The 23,097-nt window shown below is 35.0% G+C and overlaps 1 long non-coding RNA gene across 1 annotated transcript; it reads right to left on the reverse strand.

The window, feature by feature from the left end:
- Positions 1-16,019: 16,019 nt before the first annotated feature.
- Positions 16,020-22,706, reverse strand: LOC145780864 (uncharacterized). Its single transcript, XR_014290677.1, has 4 exons — positions 22,662-22,706; positions 21,741-21,792; positions 16,699-16,739; positions 16,020-16,278 (listed from the first exon to the last, which is right to left on the reverse strand). It is a non-coding gene; the product is annotated as an uncharacterized LOC145780864 (long non-coding RNA).
- Between the last annotated feature and the right edge of the window lie 391 nt (positions 22,707-23,097).

Raw genomic sequence — 23,097 nt, forward strand, 5'->3', positions numbered from 1 at the left:
CAAAACATGTAAAGTGAAGATTTATTAGAAGGTAGAATTGTAGAATGAATTTTCTAAAGTATACGATTAAAAACAATGTGTGAGTTGTAATGGTTTTATCTCAGTTATTCGATAAACGCGCGTTTTATTTCATGTATAAAATAAGGAATCCATATATCGCTTAACGACTAAACGTAATGGAAGACATTAAGCAATTTTTTCCCTTTTTTTTAATTTAATGAATTTTGAATATTTTAGGTAATGTTTTAAACTGACTGATATTGAACTAATATTCAGTGTTGTACGTTAACACCGTCAATTTGACGGCGTCATTTAACGGCGTCAACTTTTTGTTGACGCTGAGGCTAGCGCCGTCAAATTATTTTTCAGTTGACGGAAGTGATAGCGTCGTCAACTATTTTGCCGATTTTAAGCGTCAAGCGCTAAGCGTCATTTTTTGTTTTCATGGAAAATCTCGTTTCACAATAAGAGTTTCACAATGTATTCTGGCCAGCGCGACTCATCCGAATTACCGGCTTTTGCGTTGGTTGGAATGGCTCCCTGGAATACATGCGGAAGAACTTCGCCAAATGGTGATCACCCATGTATTGAGAACGATGAGGGATCAGAGACAGAAAGCGAAAAATCTATGAATGGCATCGCGGACGTTGAATATAGCCTACTTTATTTCAAGAGCTCTATGCCCCTGAAAAGAGCGATGTTGGTGCAGTGGACCTCGTTAAAAGATTTATAGGCCTACATGCTAAACTATCACAGCACGCTTGGAACAGTGATACCTTTCCAACTAAACGTTTTCAACTTGTTTTTGAAATACAACACACCAATACCAACCAGCGCTGCTGTGGAACGCATGTTTTCACTTGGAAAGGACAATATGCGCAGGGGCGCCGGAAGCGGGGGGGAGCAGGGGGAGCGAATGCCCCTCTGCCCTCAAATTTCTTTGGATGGGGAGGGAAGAGGGGGCAATGGTGCCCTTTTAAGGTCATGTAAGCTACTGCACACTTTGCATTATAACAGTTTATGCTATTCGCTATTAGCCTAATTATAATGTTCTATTTTTGCCTCAAAATAATATTCACGACACAAAATTCTCCATCACAGTAAGTTATATTACATCATTATAAAATAGCATTATGCCCTTCCGTGCCATTGTTCTTTGTATAGCGGACACTTGTATCATTACTCGACAATGAGCGGATAGATGAGCATTATCGCTATATCTTATCTTAAAACTTACAAAAAAAATTGGCCTTTTAGCAACAAAAGTGCCCTTTTTTCATACTCCTGCCCATCCAGTCAAAAATCGCTCCGGCGCCCCTGAATATGCGTTCCAAACGCAGCAGATTGTCAGACAAACGTTTTAAAATGCTTGTTTTTCTGCAAGGAAATAACTAATAGGCTGAGCAGTTAATTACAATACAGTCTCAAAACATAATACCTGCTCTTTATTTATAGCTATTGTTAGGCTGAACTTGGTTGAAATATTTCCGTTTTATGAGACGCTGGCAAAAAATAGCGCTAGAAATTAGCGCTGACGCTGACGCTGTCAATTTCTTTAAGAGCTTACGCAGTCCTTTACGCCGTAAAGTTTTTAGGCAATTCGCGCTGACGCTGACGCGTCAAATTATTTCAATGACGCGTACAACACTGCGTAATATTACTAGTATAAATATATTAATATTAAACTGACTAATTATTTTTAAACTGAAACTGAGTATTAAACTGACTGGCAAATAGTATTGTATTGTTGTTTTTTTGTATGTGTTCTCTTAAAATGCATAAACTTTAAAAGACATCTGTCAGATAGGCTAACAAAACAACAGAAGGATCCGTAAAGGATACAAAGTGATTTAAATAAGTTCAACGTTCAACAATTAAAACAAAAAGATCAGCAACTTCTCAACAACATGTAGCTCCTTACAAAATAAAAATTACATGACTTTGGTACTTTCTTTTATGATTAGAAAAAAAAAAAAAAGACTAATAAGTAGGGCCCGCTCAAGTTAATTAAATCAAATTTTTTTAAGGATTTCGTTTATCCACGAATCAAAGAATAAAGTTGTTTTCAGCACCTAGGGACTGTTTCTAAGAAGTTTATACGTCAAAATAAAGTCAAATTTAGAATAAAGTCAAAATTTTTAATTAAGTCAAAATTTGTCAAATTATGGCTTTTGTCAAGCTTTTTGCGTTTCTTGAGAGTAGTTTTTGTCAAAATCCTCATAGAAACATTGCAAATCAGGAACTGCGACACAATTAAACCATATTAATATATCACAATGCCCACTTGGATAGCAGTAACTTTTATCGCAAATTGTCCATTGTTTATTCATTATTACGTATTTAAATAATTCTTATAAAACACTTTCTTTTCACAAGCGTGGTTTTTTCGAAGATCGACAGTTTGGAATTTGGATTTTAGGAATGGCTTACTGACATTCTGTAATACAAAAATGCCTAAGCAAGCTACATCGTCTTCAGCAAAAGTTAGATAGATTTGTCGAGATTTTCCTGGTGAATGTAATGCAACTCCCTGGAGTGATTTAAGGTGCGATTTTTGCGAGTTTATAGTGCAGTGCAAGAAAACCTATTTTGTTGATTTAAGCCACAGGAAAAGTAAGCACCATCAAGCTGGATTGGAGCGACAACAAGCATCGCAGTCAAGGCAAACTTTTATTGAACACGTTTGGGTCTGAAATCGACAAGGTATTATGTTTGAGTGACTGGTATCAATTCAAGGAAGAACTGTGGCCTCTACAAACAAGCAATTTCGTTAGGTCAAAACAAAGCAAAATTTGATAAAAATAAAGTAAATTTTTTTTAATTTTAGGTCAAAATCAAAATGGCCCTAGTAATAAGGCATTACTAAATAGAAATTTTCGACAGAGGCTAACTGTTTTGATCTCCTCAGAATAATGAAAAGAATTCGATTTTGAAGGTTTTAACTGAATTTTAACTGGTTTGAAGCTTTTAACAGTTTAGTTTCATTCGTTTATTTTGCTATGAGCAAAAAGCTGTGTATTTAAAAGTTGCAATCTAGAAGGTTTACTTTGTCTTAATTAGTTTACTTATGGATGAAATCTTGCATGAAGCAATTGCGACAGTGAGAAACAAAAACAAATTGCTCAACTTGACCAACCGCAGATGCGAAACTTGCAATTAAAGATGGTGACCTTCAAATACAACACGTGTGAAAAATCGATGTCATTCGTTTTTACTCTTTTTGAACATAATTTCAAGCTACATATCTTCTTGCAAAAATCTTGAGCAGAATGTTTTAGCCTATATTAGCCGTATATTAGCCTATTCAACAAACTACCGTACTCAATAAACAGATACCCAGTGTAGAGAAACCTATGGTAGTTTTTCAAAATAAATGCCGATGTTAATATAAAAAAAAAGTGAAAGTTAGGAATTACATTTTATGTGTCCATAAAACCAACACCTATTTATAAAAATGATTCTTAACAGATAGTTTGTACATGGATTCAACTTAATAACAGCAAGCCATGTGTATTGGACAAAACGTTGCTGTTGACAGAACTTTACTGATCTCGAAATTTTTCACAAATAACTTCTCAAAAGTTTTTTAAATGAAGTATATTAAAAATTCGATAGAACCCTGTTGCTTTCTACCTTCGCTTGTCATGTCAACGATTCTGTTGTACACAATTTGCAGCATCATCATATGGAGCGCTGAGATGGAAGTCCAGGAGGAACGTTTGGACAAAAAATAAGGATGCTTTTACGTGAGCGTAACCTTTCAAGGTTCGTAATTTTTTTCTTACCTGCCCGACATTGCAGATTATCTTGACCACTCCATTCAGCATTATATTGACACTTAGTTCGGTCAGAAGTTGGTTGGCTTCCGTTTAAATAGAACAATCGTCCATTGTTAGAACAAGTGAATGTTCCAACGTCATTGTAACCAGCTGAAGTGGCTTGGACAGTGACGTTGTCTTCAAGTGTTTCGTTGCAATCTTAAGCAAACAAACACCTTTGTACATTTTCATGAATCATCTTAGTTTAGATTTCTCTAAATAATTTTTTCTGCATTGTAATTTTTTTAACATGGATATCAATCCTTTAATAAAAGTGATAAAATTAACGTTATCTTCCGAGTTTACGTCAATTAAGTTTAGGTTGATTTCGAGTTTATTCCAAGTTAGCGTTATCTCCAAGAATAGGTACAGTAAGCAATCTAATGTAATAAATACAACTTAGTATTGTACAATAGGGTAGAGTGAAACATAGGTTAAAAATGAAAGTTGATAGAATCAATCTGTAATAGTTACTAAAAGTTGTGATGTGGTAAATGTATTCACATGCTGAAATATTTTTGATTTTGATCAACGTTTACGTCTGCCGCAAGTCCATTGAAGTTTTCACTGGTATTTTGGAGCTATGACGTCATCACAATTAGCAGATCGTCACTTTTATCTAACTTCTACCTTCGGTACTTCTATCTAACAATATCAGAGTTGTAAATTACACATAAATCGTTGCAATGCAGTGGAAAATACGTCTTTTAGAACGCTTGTTGCATGTATATGATCAACTGATAAGAAAAAACACGGATTTTAAGCTATTTTCTTCAAATTTCTGTTCCTTTCACAAGTTCATCACCACAGTTTAAGCAAGTATGTGCAATGAAGGTAAAGCAAACTACAGTAGAAAAGTGTTTTTCTTAATATGACATTATTGAGATTTCGGTTGCCTGTTTACTTTTGATCCCATATAAATATTGTAAACGCTTTTTAAATCATCAGCTTATACAGTACATGGGCGTTGGCAGAAATATTGCAGGGGGAGGGGGCAAACATCTTTTAAGCCAAATTTCATCTTGTGAGCTACAACGAGTGCAACGTAGCTAAGTGTATTGATGAAATGTAACGTAAATTTGGACGGCACGAGCGAAAACGTTACAATTAAAGATATTTCCAAGGCTTACTTAGCGATAGTTTCCGAAAGCGCGAAAAAATAGTCCTGGAAAAATGTTGGTTTACTTCGAAGAAAATTGGATGAAAAAGATATTATCGCCCAAAGGTAAGAAACATTTTTGAAAGTATCGTTTTCATAAGGAAAGAAACGTTTATAAAACCCAAATCCAGGGGGACAAGTGCCCCTCTCTGCCGACTCCCATGAGTTTAAATCTCATTAAGCACTCCATTTGCCAAAAACTCTCGTTTTGTATTGAATACAGTCATTTCTAATTTTGACTGCAGTCTACTTCGAATAAATCCCTCCCGTTGTTTCTGCCCACACTCCGCAGATGCTGCTTCAATAACGAGGGGCAAGGCCACCTTCCATGGCTTGCGTGTGACACGGATAGCTAGGAAATTCAAGCTCTGGAGCTGCAGCATCTTGAATGAAGGACATTAACTGACTGTCCGGTATGTCTCGAGTTAGTGGTGGTTCATATCTCTCTGTATGCTGCCAATCAATCAGTTCAAAGTATTCGTTTGCTTCAAAGATCAAGAGTGGAACTTTAAAGAGACGAATGGAATCTCCATGACCTTGTTTTCTGGAAAGTATCCTTCTCAGTGCTAATTTTCTGTTGTACAGACGTTCATCTACCAACATCCACAGCAATAGGTTCTCTTGGTGAGCAAAAAAGGCATTTCGGTTGATACCAGGGACAACTATTGCTTTTAGTTCAGCGCTAAGACAGCGCGACTTTTTAACTACGTGAAACAAAGTGTTTAGCTCCTTTACAGTAAGTAGTACAGGAAGGTTGCGTTTTCACTGCAAACCACGTTGGAGCGTATAACTTGGCAATGTAGGCTACTCCACCAAAAGTTTCCTTGCTTCAGTTGTCCCATTAGGTCATGACGATGTCGCCGCCAATGTGCGGGTTCAACTATGGCAGGAGAGACTGGCAGCCGGACCGACATTGGCCAATATGGAGCTCACACCCATGGAGAGCCTTCCTCCCAGAAAACGTGAACCGTGGAAGTATTGGCGATGCCTCAACCGCTTAAGAACTGGTATTGGCAGGTGTAAAACCTTGATGAGACACTGGGGGTATTCCATGGGGAGCACAAGTTGCAAATGCGGACAGGAGCAAACGATGCAACATCTACTCGAATGCCCTGACCTAAAAGCAAGGTGCTCTGCACAGGATTTGGCCGAGTTCAACGATAGAGCAAGAGCCTGCGTGATGCTCTGGGCTACGGCCGTGTGATACACGATGAAGAAGACCAACGCTCTCAGATTTTACAGGGATTGTTTCGTGAAACATAAAGCTTCAAAATGCGATTGGTTGTTGTCAGCCATCTGGAGTGATTCATCTTTCTTGGATTACAATAGGCAAGCTTGGCATCACAACGCCCTGAGCTAATTGCTTTACAGATGCCATACAAGTACAGTAGGCTACTGCTGGTCTGTGCTTAAGCTCACGTCAATTGAAGGCAGTTGAATATCAACAGCCTCAAACTCTGTGACTGGTAAACTGTCACAGTCTTCAAGTTTTTTACCAATGGAGCCAGAAAAACTTAGTGGACCAGATGTAACTCCATCAAGATAATGCATCAAGTGTCTCAGTGGTAATTCATTAAAATGCAACAGACATACAAACCGCTGCAATGGCTTTTTCAGGCCCTTTTTAAGAATTGCATATTTCCGATTATGTTGCTTAAATGGACTAATTGAATCGTAAGAAATATCCTCTATGACGTCACATGCGATGGTTTTGTTGCGGAAAAAAATCTGAAGCAAATTGTGATATTTAATCAGCACATCCCTTGTAATCTTGAACTTGCTTGCGGCAGACGAAAACTTTATTTTAAAACGCTGAAATTTTCAAAGCTTAATAGTCAAGCCACACTACAACTTTTAATTGCTATTACAGAGCAAAAATCAAAATTTTCTTTTTTCACTCCACCCTATTGTACAATTCTTTTTTGTTTTGTTTTTCATTCTGTATTTAGAGGTGTTACTTTGGAGTTTAGTGTGCTTCACAAAGATATACCTCAAAGACAAATTGGCGAAGTTCTTTATTTATAAGTCGGGCTAAAAGAAAATTCGTTATTTATCTTAAAAATAAACAAATAATTAATCTGAATGGAGTTGTTTTATTGACAAACCAAGCTAAGCTTCATTTGTCTTTGAGATTTATATTTAAATGACAAACTCAGCACTATTCAATTACATAAAATTTAATTTTTAATTATTTCATGTAATATTTTTTGAATAAACACACTTTAAGTGACCTATAATATAAAAGTTTGACGTATGGTGACACATGAGATCACAATTCCTTCAAACTATCAATAATGATATACTACAAAAAAAAACAAAAAAAAACGCACATTCTTCAAGGATTATCAATTCGAAAACATGCAACAGGCACATGCTGAAAGTAATAAAAAAACAGACCTTGAATAGTTAGAAGTGAAAGCTTGACCACGAATACTCCATCAGCCAATACGCCCGTTCGAACACTAAGATCCAGGTTAGTTGTCAGTGGATTAAGGAAAGTCCAGTTAGAAGTGACCACTCCATTGTTCTCAACACAAGATATTGTTTCATTGATTGATTCTCTTGGTACGCATCCGGCACCACTGACGTAAAACTGTGGGACGTTGCTGTTGTCTGCATATGTGTTGATCCATTGATAACTTGTAACCTCTTCTTTCTCGAACTGAGCTGTCACAACAAGACCAAGATAACCAGTCGCCAATGTATTGGTTGGTGATGGAAGATTTGTTTCAATAGTTGGAAGTGAAACCGTTCCTAAAATAAAGTAATGGTATTGTTTGGGTGATTGATTGTAATTATTATTTGCATTATTACTATTATTAATTAATTTTGTGATGATGCATGTTTTTGAGAAAAGCAGTAAAACTTTAGACGCCTTAATATATTAAATATCTTCTAGTTGGAAATAAAATATGTGCAAAACCATACCGCGCATGCATTAAGTACTGCTGAAAATTAATGCAGTAAATGTTAACTAAATTTGTTTGCAAATTTCAAATAACAACAGAATAATTGGATTGATCAGATTATTCAAAGAAATAACAAAAGTAACCAAACAACACTTTAAACGTTTTCGACGAAACTCTATGCCATCTTCAAAACAGTTTTTAGCTGCGTCCGTGGAAAACAACTGTTAATTACGATTAATATTAAACAATTATGAAAAAGATGCATCAAAATTTGAATCAAACTCCAACAAGTGAACAATCCACAAAGAAAGACATGTGGTCAAAGCTCAGAACATTCTGTTGCAAAAATATGGTATCAAAACAAGCATAACTACGAGAAGAATGAGACCGCTGAAATACTGTATATCGCAGGAAAGCGTGGCAGCTTTTCAGCTAACAAAATGCTGTCTACATGAAAACCAAGTTCATGATTGTGGTGAACAAACTATTTACATTTGCAATTTGTACTTCAAAAAACGTGATAGCTACATTGGTGGCTGTGCTGCATTGATGTGTTCAATTCAGGGTTGTACTTAGCACAAAATTTCGGAGGAAGGAAAATAAGTATTTTTGCACGTGTAATTAAGCCTGGCAACGAGCAACAAAGTGGAGCCTTCATGAGAGTATCCCCAGAATAATTTGAAAAAGATATCATAAAATTGGGTTATGGCATTCTGAATAGTAAGTATTCTGAAAGTAAAACTCTGTCAAATGATCCTGTAACAGAGTGTGAAATTCTTATTTGTAAAATTTTGAAGTGGGCAATTGCCTAACTTTGCCCAGCTCTGACTACGTCCTAGTTCAATTTAATTTGTTATTATTTCAGACGATCACAACGTAAACAATGTAATATTTTAAAGATAGGAGAGGTTTAGAAAAAAGTAGAAACAACAAAAATCAAAATTGGTAAAGTGCTTGAAGCCAAAATAAGACAGCCAGTTTTAAATTTGGCACAGCCTCAACAGAATCAGATGTGGGCTTAACATTAACGTGACATTTACATGACAGTTACGTTCCAAAACTCATTTTGTTGCTACGATGGAGCTTAAATAACCAAGCAGCGTCTATCTTTGAAAATGCAATAAAACGTTGTTAAAGTCCAACTTTATTTTTTGTTTGTAAAGCATTAACAAGTCTGAAATGAATTTCCATATTTTCATTTTCAATTTTTGTATTTTCACACTCGAAATTGCTAATTTTTAATTTATTACTTTTTGCTGTAGGCAGTAGTGTAAACTTTCAAAACAAAGGGATGCCTGACAATTTTTCTTGACGAAAATGTTTCGTCTTTGTCCACCATTCCTTTTGAAAAAAAGTATTTTTGAAGTTCAATTATTTTGATCAAATTTACGTTTCTGTTAAGCTATGCTTCAACATTTTAAAAACGTCCATGGTTTTCCTTGTGGGGCTTGTACACACAGGCTGTGCCAACATATCAGCTCTAAACTTGATTGAAGTCAGATCTGCTACGCTTGTCGGCTGTCAAAATCTTTAGTATAATAGTCTTATATAAATCATAATTAAGATAAAAAAAACTGATAATGAGATCAGTAGTTGATAAATATAGTCCATATTTACAGTACATTTTGTGGGATATTAAGCTACATTTGATCTACTGCTATCATGCATATATTGGACTAGTAACACTAACAACGGGAAAGGATTGTAATTTTCTAAGCTGTAATCAGAACTTTTGCTGTGATTTCAGATTCAATGATCACACATTGACTGTTTAGTGTGTCGCAGAGAGATGTAAAGTAAATTCTGTTTAGTGTTTAAAATTAAAATTTTATCGGTTTTCAGTAAATAGGCCTACGAGAGGCCTGCACTTTGGCAAGACCTGTGTAAATGGGTCGATAAGGTCACCCTCCTTGAATACTGATTTTTGGAATTGTATGCTAGTGATAGCGCGGACAGAGTTAGACTTATTATGTAGCCTAATCAGCATTTCAAGCAGAAGTAGTAGTGAAAGTAGGGCAATCGTTTTTTTTTACGAATTTATCTCAATGTTTGGTGAGTTAGCCAGTTACGTTTAAGAAGTTGAAATTTATTGCATTCCTTACAAATATCTTCAATTTTCTAATTAGGGCTTAAGTTAACCTAAAAACGTTCGACTGTTAAAACTATTTCTAAATACATAAGGTACTGTATAGTCTTATTGACCTAAGGTTGGAAGTTATCCCACAATCATCTACGTAGTTTTACCCATTGCATGTTCACTAGATTATGTCCGTACCATGCCAAAAATAAAACTGATGATAGAGTGATAATCTTACATGAGGTAAAAAATTACAAAAACGAAAAAATATCAAAATGGCATTTTTTTGGCCACTCAGCAATCTATTATTTTAACGGCAAACCAGTACAAATAAACTAATGTTAGGTTTTTAAATAGACTTACCTTTCAATGCTGCTATGAAAAACAAAGTAAAAATCATAAACTTTGTTTTGTTTCCACAAAAGTAACACCTATTTTTAAAGACTGATAACTGATACATATTGTTTCACTGATTAAACCTATTAAACAGAAAGTCATGTGTATTGGAGGAAATATTGCTGTTTAAAAATTCTACTTATCCCTAACAGTTTTAAAATTCGGAAATTTTGTGATAAGTTAGAATAGCCTCACATTAGATGAAACTTTCTTGTTTGTTTGACTATAATTTGTCGTCCTGTCTTATTAATTCTGTTCTACTTACTATGCAAAGTCATTGATTTTCTAAATACATATCATTCTGTAGGCTACAACAGAGAAATAACGCCATCGGGATGTCTACAAGGAAGGTATTGTGATAGATAAACAACGTATAAAAGCATAACACTAAAACAACAGAGGTGTCGAAATTAACGCTTTTTTATTTTCAGCTTCTGAATTTTGTATTTATTTGTTTTCCTATCGCCATAAGCCTAACCTACTTTTACCAACAAACGAACAAAACCAACACCAACATACACCTAAAACAAATAACAAAAACCGTGCATCTTGGAAACTGTTTATACAAGAGGCAGTCAATGCTTGGATCAGGTAGTACATTAAAAAAAAAGATCGCCATAAGAGCTTCAGCAGCTTCGTGTAATTGCACTAGCTTAACTTTTAAAGTATGTTGATAAACATTGTTATTGTATAAGATATAGTTCTAACAACGGAGGTGTAAAAATCGACACCAACTGTATTTTAGTAACATTACTGGGACTCAGATTGTGTTTTGATGACATCACAAAAGAATGACAACAGATGAATAGAAAATAGATCGATTTGGAGTAATTTTTTGGTTGCAAGGCGTTTTATAAGCAGAGAAATTTAAACAGGCACTTCACAAAATATGTACACTGCGAACGTTCAACACTTGAAAAATATGTAGACTCTTGTCAAAATAAGTTGGAGGTAGCTTACATCACAAGATAACTGATACATGTTTTTTTCACTTATTCAACCTATTGAACAGAAAGACATGAGTATTGGATGCAACATATTTAGGAAACTATACTTATCTCGACCATTTTTAAAATTCGGAAATTTTGTAATAAATTAGGGTAGCCTACACATTAAATGAAACTTTGTGAAATAAAATGATAAAATGGTGAAGAAAAACCATAACAACCTAACGAGTCAAGCTCGTCTGATGAAGATGAAGGAACGTATAAAGGTTCAGTGCAATGTTCAAAAACAAAGAAAGTTCCCGAATCTCGTCCAGATTTGTACCTGATCTAATAAAGATCTGGACCGGATAAAATTGTTATCTGGGTTGGATTATTCTGTGGTCTGCCAGAGTCATCCGCCCTAACCAACCTAACATTTGCATGTAAATCCTTGGATCAACCATCTCTGCTCTTCAATTTAGGATTGCTAAAGCTCCTTTCTTAGAAAAGCTGGGAATTGTTCGATGATCATGCAATGCTAAAAATATACATCAACAAACCACAAGAGAAACCAAGGTAATCTAGAACTTTATTGTCTTAGGAAAAAACTAGAAGCATTCATAGCTTTGCAATATGTAATACGTCAAAAATTATCCGGTTGAGTTTTTGTGGAAGAAGAAATATGGTTTAAAATACCTATGACACAATGCCAAGGGATTTTTTTGTGGAAATAAAATAAATTTCTGAAACTTGACAACAAAGTTAGAGATTGGCAACAAACAAGTTTGTGAATATTCGAAAGACTTTTCAAGTCTTTCTTTCTAACACCCTTTGCAACTACACACTGGGATGAAGCCAAACCATTGATGAACAGTTAGTTGTTTTCAACGAAAAATATATGCGCATTTATTCGCTTTATGCCAAATGAACCAGACAAATCTGGCATGCAATTTGAATTTTAGAAAAAGTCTGATCTACGTACGTTTGCAGTTGCTTGCCTTTGGCAGCAAAATTAACCATCAAGAGTTTATCTTGCAACTTGACAAAAGTGCAAAAATTAGACATAACAAAGCATAATTATGAAAAACTTCCCAGATCTTCCAGAAGGCGACAGAAATATGATGGGCAACAATAACACTGATGATGATGTTATGGTTTTATTTATTGTCGCTCTACAACAGCTAAGGTCTTTTAGCCACAGGGCTCATTTTCAATTTAATATCAGGTTTAGGATGTCATTACATCATTACCCGACTCATTCTCACTGCGTTATGCAAGAAAGAACACAATCGGTACTGCTTTTAAAGTCTTCGGTTTGACTCGACATGGAATCGATCTCAGATCTACCAGCACCGAAGTCCAAGGCGAAACCACTGGGCCACTGAGCTGGTAACAATAACACTGTAACCATTTTCCAGCACTTCTGGAAGCCAACCTGCCGAAAACGTGGTAGCCTACTGGTGATGAGAAACTTACTGAATGTAAGCAACGCGCAGCGCAGCAATAATCACTGTCAAGATTCTATCAACAAAACTGCATGTTTAGTTTTAAAAACTCATACTTTGTTGTCCTGGCTTAGTTTAAAACTCACTAAACTATCTCCTCAAATAAGCGTTTTAAACGTGACTTCTAGTAAGAGTGTCGATTTTGACACCTTCCGTCGTTAACAATATACTGTAGGCTATGGACCGTTTTCTCGTCGTTCTAGTGTTAAATAACTGCCACGTTACTGTAGTTTCGTTTTAGTCTAACCTGATAGATTTCATATCACAAACCGGCTATATCTGCTATGATATATAGCTTTCGGTATATATGTGCTAAGAAGTTCAAGGAAATTAAAAAAATACTCTAGGTGGCATGGTTTGAAGTTTGTTTTTATTTAGGATTTACAAAAACTCCAGTTTCTTCCAACCATTCAAATTACTACTAGGCTTATACTGCAGTAGGTAATTTTAAAACTGTGGTTTCTAGTTTGTTTGACGCGACAACCTTTTATAGAGTGATGTTTGCTCTGTTCAGGCACTCTATTTCCTCATAGAGTTTATTCTTGGATGATGATGCATGCGTTTATTGTATCGTAGTGTTTACGCACCAGGTAAACCAAACCAATGCCAATTTTTAATTTTGTTTTGTTTATGCCATGTTTATGCCATACACAATACTCATCTCTTGTACAGCAAAGCCAGTCAGTTTCGGTTTGGGTTGTAGTTCTCACTCATTGGACTTGCTTAAATCGTTTTGGTTTAAAATCATTCATATTAATTAATGATGTTGCTCTAAAAAATTATCAACAAAAAATCCGATGCAAATCAACAATGTAAATTTTGAAACACAAAAAAACTGACAAGCCATTTGCTTTACAGAATCTTTTGGCATTTCTTAACTTATTTTCGTCCCTTTTGGTGCTTTTTTTGCTTAAAATGCCCACTTTGAATTTGGACGAATTCATCCAATCAACACTTAGACTTTTTTCTTAGAATAACATTGTACTTTTTTCATTATTAGTTCCACGAAAAATAGTAGTCTGCGATATAAATAGAATAAACAAACTATTTAAAACAGTTGTTTCAACCAGCAAATGTTTATTGAAGTATATAGGACGTTGCAATACGAAATATTAGTCTAACTTTGAGTAAAGACATGAAAAAGTAGTTACAAAATAAATACATTATGGAAATGGTCTTGTTCATGTTTTGAAAATAACTTGCACATTAGGAGATATATTACAACTACAAATGTTGTTGGGAGGCCCGGGAGATATTGCAGTTTTTCATTCTTGTGTCATTCAATTCAATTTATTTTTCTTTGTCGGAAAACAACAGCAATGATGAAGTTACCAATAGTTTACGGGAATAAAACCAACAGAAGTAAACGGCGGCAAAACCAAAGAAGTTTAAAACGTGCATGCGATGTAAATTTAAAGGATACGTTGATGAAAGTAAATTTAAGCACGGCCACCAAACCTAAGAGTTTAAAATAGATAAATTAGTTGAAAGAATCAGTTGCATCTACATACATAAAGCAACTGGAGGTCTGGCAGTTGATGAAGCCATGCGGGGACAACTGAACCTTACAACCAATACAAAAAAAATAAAAATAAAAAACACGAGCATTTAAGAATAAATGTACGGTGAGCTTATTATACAAAAAAACTATGTACAGTGTTTTGTTTTTAAGTAAAATGAAGTGTAGTGTTCGCACGCAGTAATGACAGTGCTGCATTTTTATAATAGGAATCGATAACGGATGGGTTCAGAAATATACACTAAGTTAATTATTATTTGGACATCATAAGTCATAAAGAACAACAGAAAAGTTATGACGAAGGTTCTGCTTCTGTCAACAACGCAAGGAGCAGCTGACTTGATGATTACTTTGCCTTTGCTGCTTTAGCTACCTAGCTACCCGTTCTGTAGCACTGCATCTTTGATTCTGTTTGCATGTATATTGCATGTTTTGTGTGTTGTCGCAAATTTCGTCATCTTAATAGTTTTGTTAAGTAACAAAACGATATTGATCAATAAAATGATAATTTACAACATTGAGTAATATCAAATGTATACAATGGCTTTGTAGGCCTATTATATAAGCTTGTATCAATCAGTAACGTCTTCATAACAAGTGTAATACATGATAACATAATATACTCATGCTAATCAGAGTAACTTAGTAACAAAATTGTTATGGTTGCTAAAAAGTGATTAAAACATTATCTTGAAAAACACTGCCATCATAACTGAAGTGATCACTCTTTCAATGCAAAGCCTCCTCATCAGCATTGAATCATCACTATGACATTAATTAGAATTTTCTTTTTCAACTACACGAAAGAGTTGTAATGGTTTCTACAACATAATGTAAACGTAAACAGCGAAAGACCACAACTACACAAGGGATCCTGAATTCTCGGTACTACGACAGTTTATCGAACGACAGTTTATCGAACGACTCTTGATCGAACGACAGTTTATCGAAACGACAGTTTATCGAACGACAATTAAACGAACGACTGTTTATCGAAACGACAGTTTATCGAAATGACTGTTCATCGAACGACAATTTATCGAACGACAGTTTATCGAAAACCTAACCCCTAACCTAAACCCTAACTCTGACTAACCACTAACCCCTAACCCTAACCCCTAACCCCTAACCCTAACCCCTAACCTTAACTCCTAACCCTAACCCCTAACCCTAACCTCTAACCCTAACCCTAACCTTAACCCCTAACCCTAACCCTAACCCTAACCCCTAACCCCTAACCTTAACCCCTAACCTTAATCCTAACCCTAGCCCTAACCCCTAACCACAACCCCTAACCCTAATCGTAACCATAACAACTAACCCTAGCCCTAACCCTAACCCTTAACCCCTAACCCCTAGCCCCTAGCCCCTAACCCCTAATCCTTAACCCCTAACCCTTGAGTATTCCATTGCATATGTGCTTCGTCGTTCGATAAACTGTTGTTTCGATAAACTGTCGTTCGATGAACTGTCGTTTCGATAAACAGTCGTTTCGATGAACTGTCGTTTCGATAAATTGTCGTTCGATAAACTGTCACGTCACGGAATTCTCTTATCAACAACTTTAGCATCTTTGATTTAAAGTTGCTTACATTCCATTCAAAAAATTGCAAGATGAAACTTGTAGGTAGGCATTTTACTACAAGAAAGAGTAAAAAAGGAAAAAAAACAACTATTTTTACAAGGATTTCGGTTATTAAGTAACTGACACGAACCGTTCAAGCATCTCCAAGAACAAAAATATATACTTTAACTTGAAATAAAATTGAACAAGTTCAAACTTAGGTTTTTTTTTGGTTTACGCAGCAATTTTCTTAAAGTGATTAATATATCAATGACTACCATTCCGGAGGCAATTACTTTTGATTTGTAAACATCATTCTTGAGATTGGGAACTTTTAATGTTTTGGCATCCGGGTTGAGGCGTCATTGTTTCATACTTTGTCTCTATTTTCACAGGTGGAGCATTCTGTAAAAACACCGCAGCAAAGCAAAAAAATTATAATATGTTGAAGACCTTAAACAGATAATTACGAGTGACAAAGCCCGGTTACGTGCAATAACACCCTATAGCTGGGTTATCGGTTGATGATCAGTCTAGATGATCGGTCTAGTCAGATGAAACATGTTAGGGAGACAGAACAAATTGTTGCGGAGCACATAGTTTTAATGGATAAAACAAAGTATAGTTTGACAAATGAGTAGGCTACTTCATGCACTACGAAAGTTAAGGTAGTGACATTTCCTCAATTTACTCATATGATATTGAAATAAACGTAAGTTGCCATTAACAAATAGGCTATAATAAGATATGCAACTCCGTGTACCAACCAAATAAACAAAGCTCAGAAATTAAATATTATGACAAAGGCAGAACATTCGTCTTTACCTTAGCTTTGTGAGCATCCATTGACATGTAACCATGTTCATCTAAATAAAAATTAATTTATCTTTATAAAGAATTAAGCCGAAATAGACTTTAAACTTTACAATACTAGGTCTACACAAATAGAAGTTAAAAAAAACACAGTTATTGCTTCACCTTGCAATTGATATACTTATACTTGCCCTTATTTTAGTTTCTTCAAACAAATGATGAAAAACTTATGTTGTTCTTTGGTTTAAACAGTCTAACTCTGAACGATGATACAACTAAGCTCCACCATGGCCCACTCTAGTGTCTGGCCTGATTTATCACTTTTTTTTAATCATTAACAGTCTGAGTTGCTGGCAAAATGTGGCAGGATACTTGAACAGATACCGATTGCTAAAAAAAAATTAAAAGCAGTTGATTGATAAAAATCTCATGCATTATTGTTATTTTAACTTTGAGTTAACTAAACATGATTTATTTGCCACTCCCGCATACTCAACTGGCTATTTGCCAAGTCCAGCAGTTCAAAACACTAGTAATGGGTCTGTTTTCTTTTTGAAGCTGCTTAGTTGATAGTTGAAATTGAAAAGTACCTGGGAAGTTCAACGGGTATATCAGAATAGGTTAGGTATTCACCAATTTAATCTTTGGGTATGATTAGCAGATACGGTAACACCTTGCAGCTGTTAGAGTGCCTTGTCTACTGCTTTAGCTAACATGGCCCAATGATATGTCAAACAAGTAGGAATGTTTTATCTTGACTGCAGTCATTCATGATTGCAGTCATTTTTGTGGTTGCTATTATGACTTGGTTTATTCAAAATTAGAATTGTCTCTTATCTAGTACGTTTTGTTAGCCAGTGTTTTTGTGAAAATGATAAAAATTGAAAGAATCAAATCAAGGCCCCAGATCTTTTTATGCCCATTTTTTTTAAATTGCTGCACGCCAAGTGTTTAACACTGCACTGTAATAAAAAATAACAAGTACTTTAGTTTTGTTCCAAGTATATTTAGACACTGGATCTTTTCAAGTTTTCGCAAGTCAAATACTTTGTAATATCTATGAAAAATTGTGGTAACTTGACTGCATTTGGATGAAGTTTTTGCAGTGTGCTACACTTTATAAAAAAATGGAGTAGGCAATTTAACCTATAGTATTTTCTCAAAATTGTGAAGAATTCTATGTTTGGCAACCCTTGTATGGGAATAATAGCCACAGTCATTTTTGTTTAACATTTTTCTAAACTGAACAACTACATTAACTGAACTGCTGCAAATTTTAATGTGCTGATTAATGATTATAGAGTTGTACTGAAGAGGAGTTTTATATATACGAAATGATTATTTAGAATTGGACTTTGTCTTACATTTACCGTGAATATAAAATTTCCAGACATTGCTACAGTATAGTTAGACTTATTCATAGTTCAGAAATGTATTTGAACTCATTGGTAACAGCCTATAGTGACATCCTTTCAATCGTTAAAGATATATCAATATGATTTTTGCATCAGTAAAGATCGCTAAGCTTAATAACACGGTATCATTAAGGAGATTGGTTATCTATCAGTTATATCCTATCATTATGAAAAGTCGAGCAAAGAAAATAATTGAGAATAAAAGACTTTTTAAACAATTATACAAAGCTTTCATCATTATTTAATTTTTTTTAATCTACTAGCAATAAATAGGCTTGAAGGAGTTAGAAATGCTTTCAAATCGACAATGGGTCAAAGACTGCTAAATCAAGTCAATCTTAACATTATATTAACATTGAAACAAATCTAACAAATTTACCAGTGACAACACTTTTGCGTCAAAAATTGCTAAACAAGGTACCACTGTGTCATATTAACCATAAACAGCTTCTTGACAATCAGAAGCTATGTTTTTAAAAACAAAAATGCATGATAAAAATGTTAAAAAGTGGGTCTATTGAAAAAAAACAGTTTTAAATGTCATCGCTTTTTTTAATTAAACGCGTTTTCGAACATCGTGAAGCAACAAATTTATTTTTTGCTGGTAAGTGTAAGACTGAAACATAGTTTCGAAAGTGGGGTAGCCTACTTATAGAATCCTCCTTATAACAAGGTGCTTAGCGAATACTTTTATCTAGTTTTATCCATGTAATTCATAGCAATCACCATTTAGCTACAGAATTTTTGCTGTTACAGTTAATCAGGGTCATTAAAACAATTTTGAAAGTTATAATTTTGTATTTAATTGACTGTGTCCTTTCTTGGAAATTTCATTCATCGAAAAAAGGAAAAACAAGAAAATAGAAGCGAAGTTCAGTTGTGTGATGTTGAACAAATGAATGAAGATGCTTTTAAGCATATTCATGGTGACGGACTACTTTCTGGTGGCAAAAAGGCATTCAAACTAAGTTATAAAATATTAGTTGTTTGCAAATGGCTCAGCATTTGACCAGGTTTGACTTCATTAAGCTTTGATACATACAAAAGCAAGAAGAAAAAACACAAATAGTTCAAGAACAACTTCAAAACAAGAGACAAAGTTGAAATACTACAAAAGTATTTAAGTGACAAGTATTAACATAAAAGTAATTAGAAAGTTTTTGTCTAACACCTCTCTCATTATCCGTTGGTAGAGTGACTAGTAGACCTGGTATTGTTGGCATGTACAGATTTCAGTAGACCTTGGTGTCAAACGTAAGTGCCATGTTGAGTATGTGGCTTACTGCATTAGGAATGAATATACTTTTGTTATAAAAATGCTGTAAGAACTAGAAGTGCTGAACATCGCGATGAACAATGATGAATTATTTATAGTCCGGGGCTGAAAGTGGGTTTTTAAAGTCAACCTATACTGGAATACTGAGTGGAACTTTTTTGTAGAAATAATTAGAGGGGTCCTATTGGAACAATATTAGAGATGTTGCCACCTTCCAAACCTTGGGCAACATCCCGATTTCGTTCGGTTTCCAAAGTCAGTAAAATCGGGAAAATCCGCCAAGGCAAAATTTTGAAAAAACCTCAATTGGTCCAAACATAGGCATGCTATATGTCATTTTAAAAGATTTTTTGTCCAGATTAATAATATTGAGGTCTTAAAAGTTCTAATCACTTTGAATTTAAGTTATTTAAATTAACAATTCTCGATTTTTTTTTTTTTTATAAAAAATCGTAAGAAGAAGAGGGATTTGGAGAAGCGTTATGTTGAAAATCTGCTGAACTCTTCTTTTTATTTAACAAAATACATAGTTATTCTTTAGCAGATAAAAGTTCTTCGTCGCTGTCACTCTCACTCAGACTATTGCCAACATTCCATTCATTTTCGCAATAGCTGCATATACAAAAATCAGTACAGCCAATTTTCGATTTCGAACAGGAACATGCTTTTGTGTTACATTTCGAAGCTGAAAAAAGAAAAGAGTTTGTCTTAGAGTTTTTCATGTTCATGATAATCCTTGTCTTTTTACCACTAAACATAAACATTTATCATTACAATTCAACGGTCTTTCTTTCGGCTGCTACATTGGCAATTACTTTCGTATAGTCGTGTTGTATGTATGCTAAAGATGTATGTTATTTTTGCACCAAGTATTCAGGGTCTTTTCTAAAGTTTGCCATTTCTACAGGCAAACGTATAACGATTAGTATTTTTATGATCTTTAAAAATTTGATTATTATTTTTACCACGTACTGTACTATTTGTGAGGACATATGTAAAAGATAATAGTTAGCACTAATTATGCAGAACTTAAAGTAAACTTGTGAAAAAGAAATTCAGGTTTTACGTATATTTATTAGTGCATTGGCAATTGAAACTTTTAGGGGGACCGGAGTTTGGCTTGGTAGCGGGCCCCAATTATGCACTCAACGGCCCTCCCAAGACTATTTTTTTCATAATGTGCATACTACATAGAGTAAAGATTAGAAACAATCTACTGCATAGTAGAAAATGTGTATTTCCTCCGTTTACGTTAATGTTGGTAGTTTGGAGAAAACTACTGCCGATAGAGGTTTCATTTCGTATTATAACTGGCATTCATGACGATTAATAACTCCCAATCAACCCAGAGAAAGCGCACGATTATTGTACAAAGCTTTAAATACTTATTATCAATAAAGGAAATTTTTGTCTACCTCTTACAATATTTTCTGAAAGAACTTTAGTTGTAGAACCTCCATTGTTTTGATAATTTCAGTCAGCCTGTTAATAAAATGCTGCAAAATGTGACAAATCTGGCCTCATCTGTAGTTCGCCATGACTCCACTTTTTCACTGACGGCAACAGCTGCGTCATCAACTTAGACTGTGTCTACTTTTTCTTCAATCATGTCTTCTAAATTTTGTTGATACACCATAGATCGACACATTCTTTTGCGACGGAGTTGTATACTGAAAGATCCCACTTGCTGTACTGGGTAGTAAGTAGGGAACACATAAGAAAATGGTCCGCTGTTTGCGGCTTGGTATCACAAATACATGCAACTGGGCCCGTGTGGTAGCCCCATTGCAGAGTTAGTACGACCAACACCGATTCGGAGTCAATTCAAGGTATTTCACTTTTGCCAAAGAGGCGTTTGCTCCTGGGAGAAGGAACTTTGATTCTAGAACCTTCATGATGGGTCACTTTCGAATTGTTGTTTCTTTTGCCTTGTTTCTTTTTTTTTGTTGAAACGGATGTCTACTGAGAAAAGCGTGATTGCGTCACAAAGATTTCTCCACTTGTCTTGAGAACTTCGACCAAACACCATTGGAAGTAGTATCTTCGTTTTCTAGCTAATATAACGCTAAACCCAGATCACCGACTTTGACCAACCAATCAACGACTACACCATGTTTGCTCAGTAAATAGTGAAAGCAGTCTGCATGTCTGAATGATGAGTTGGTTGCTCTCATAACTTGGCTATGTAGTTTGGCCAACGCCTGGCCAACAACCAGACTGATTTGGCATTGGCACAAAGCTTAACCAGAACTAAATAGTATAAAAGGCAACATAAAATACATATCAAAATATTTGTCATTAAAAGCAATATTCTACTGACATAAATCGTAAGCTTATGATTGATTTAAGCAACACATTGTTACCTTGAGTATTTTTGGAATCATTGGCGTAGTTGGGGTCGTTATTTGATCCTTTCTAAAAATACATGCGTTAACAAGCGGTTAAAGTTAAGTAAATGTTTTTGTTTAGTCATGCACAGCCACCCTTTAGCCTGCGAAAAATAGTCGCAGTTCATTTAGGTTAGGGACTAAATAAACTTAGTATTGCATAATTATACTATATATAAATAAAGTTTGTGAGATAAATACTAGGAGTATCTCATACTAATTTATGTAATACTTTAGATAAATGGACAAATTTAAAATGCTAATACACAAATAAATATATTTTAAAAGACTGACTACGTTAAAACACATTCAATTTTTGGATATTATTTCAAGATTTTCAATCTATAGCTACAAAAACAGGGTAAAATGGTAAATGGTAGACCTGTAGAATATGTAGTGCCTACAACTTCCTCAGCCCATTACCTATCACGGCCATATCATGGTGACATAGATTCACAATAAAATACGTGACGTGTGTTATTAAAAGTTAATAATCATTCGCTATCTCTGCTTGCAGCAGATTGCACATCAACATGGGTTACTTGACAGGGTCCTATGTGATTTTATGAGCCGTACTGCTTCCATGCCGGCTCAAGTCAAATTGGAAGAGGGTGATATGTCACCAGATTATTACCCGACTTATCTTTACTGCGTTATGCAAGAAAGAACACAATCGGTACCCTTTTTAAAGTCTTTGGTATGACTCGACGTGGAATCGAACTCAGGGCTACCTATTAAAAGTTACTAAAATTAATAAACGAAATCATTGATCATAAAAACTTTTGTACATTCAATCTGTCTCGGATATGTTTTTGTGTAATGTACAAATAAGTTAAACCACTGCATAATCAAGACTGAAATAGTGGTTTGTGAAAATATTTTATAATAACAACTCACATCTGAAGTCATCACGTTTTGATAAGGATCTTCTATTCGTTTTTGTTGCAATTTGATGTCTTCATAACCATGTTCACCTAGAAGCGATGTTTTTAAATAACGCAATGATTGTAGCTGACTAAGATATGAATAAGATGAACGTTAAGTTTGTGTGAAGCCCATACAAAGTTTATTTTGCCTAACATACAGCACAAAACATGTGTTTCTCTGCAGTAGAGTGTAACAAGAATTGACAGCGATAGGCACGTGTTTCACCCATGGGGCTGGGCTCATCAGTATCGCATATTGCAGACACACATGTTGAAACATGCAGAGACATGTGTTTTTGGAAAAGTCTTGATGGTAGGTGTGGAGGCTACACCGGTATTGTTTGCGAAAGGCAATGCTCGCTGTTCTATAGTGAGTAATCGAGTAGTGCTGACGACAGGAAGATCGC

Source organism: Aplidium turbinatum, chromosome 12 (genome assembly GCF_918807975.1).
Source record: "Aplidium turbinatum chromosome 12, kaAplTurb1.1, whole genome shotgun sequence".
NCBI lineage: Eukaryota > Metazoa > Chordata > Ascidiacea > Aplousobranchia > Polyclinidae > Aplidium > Aplidium turbinatum.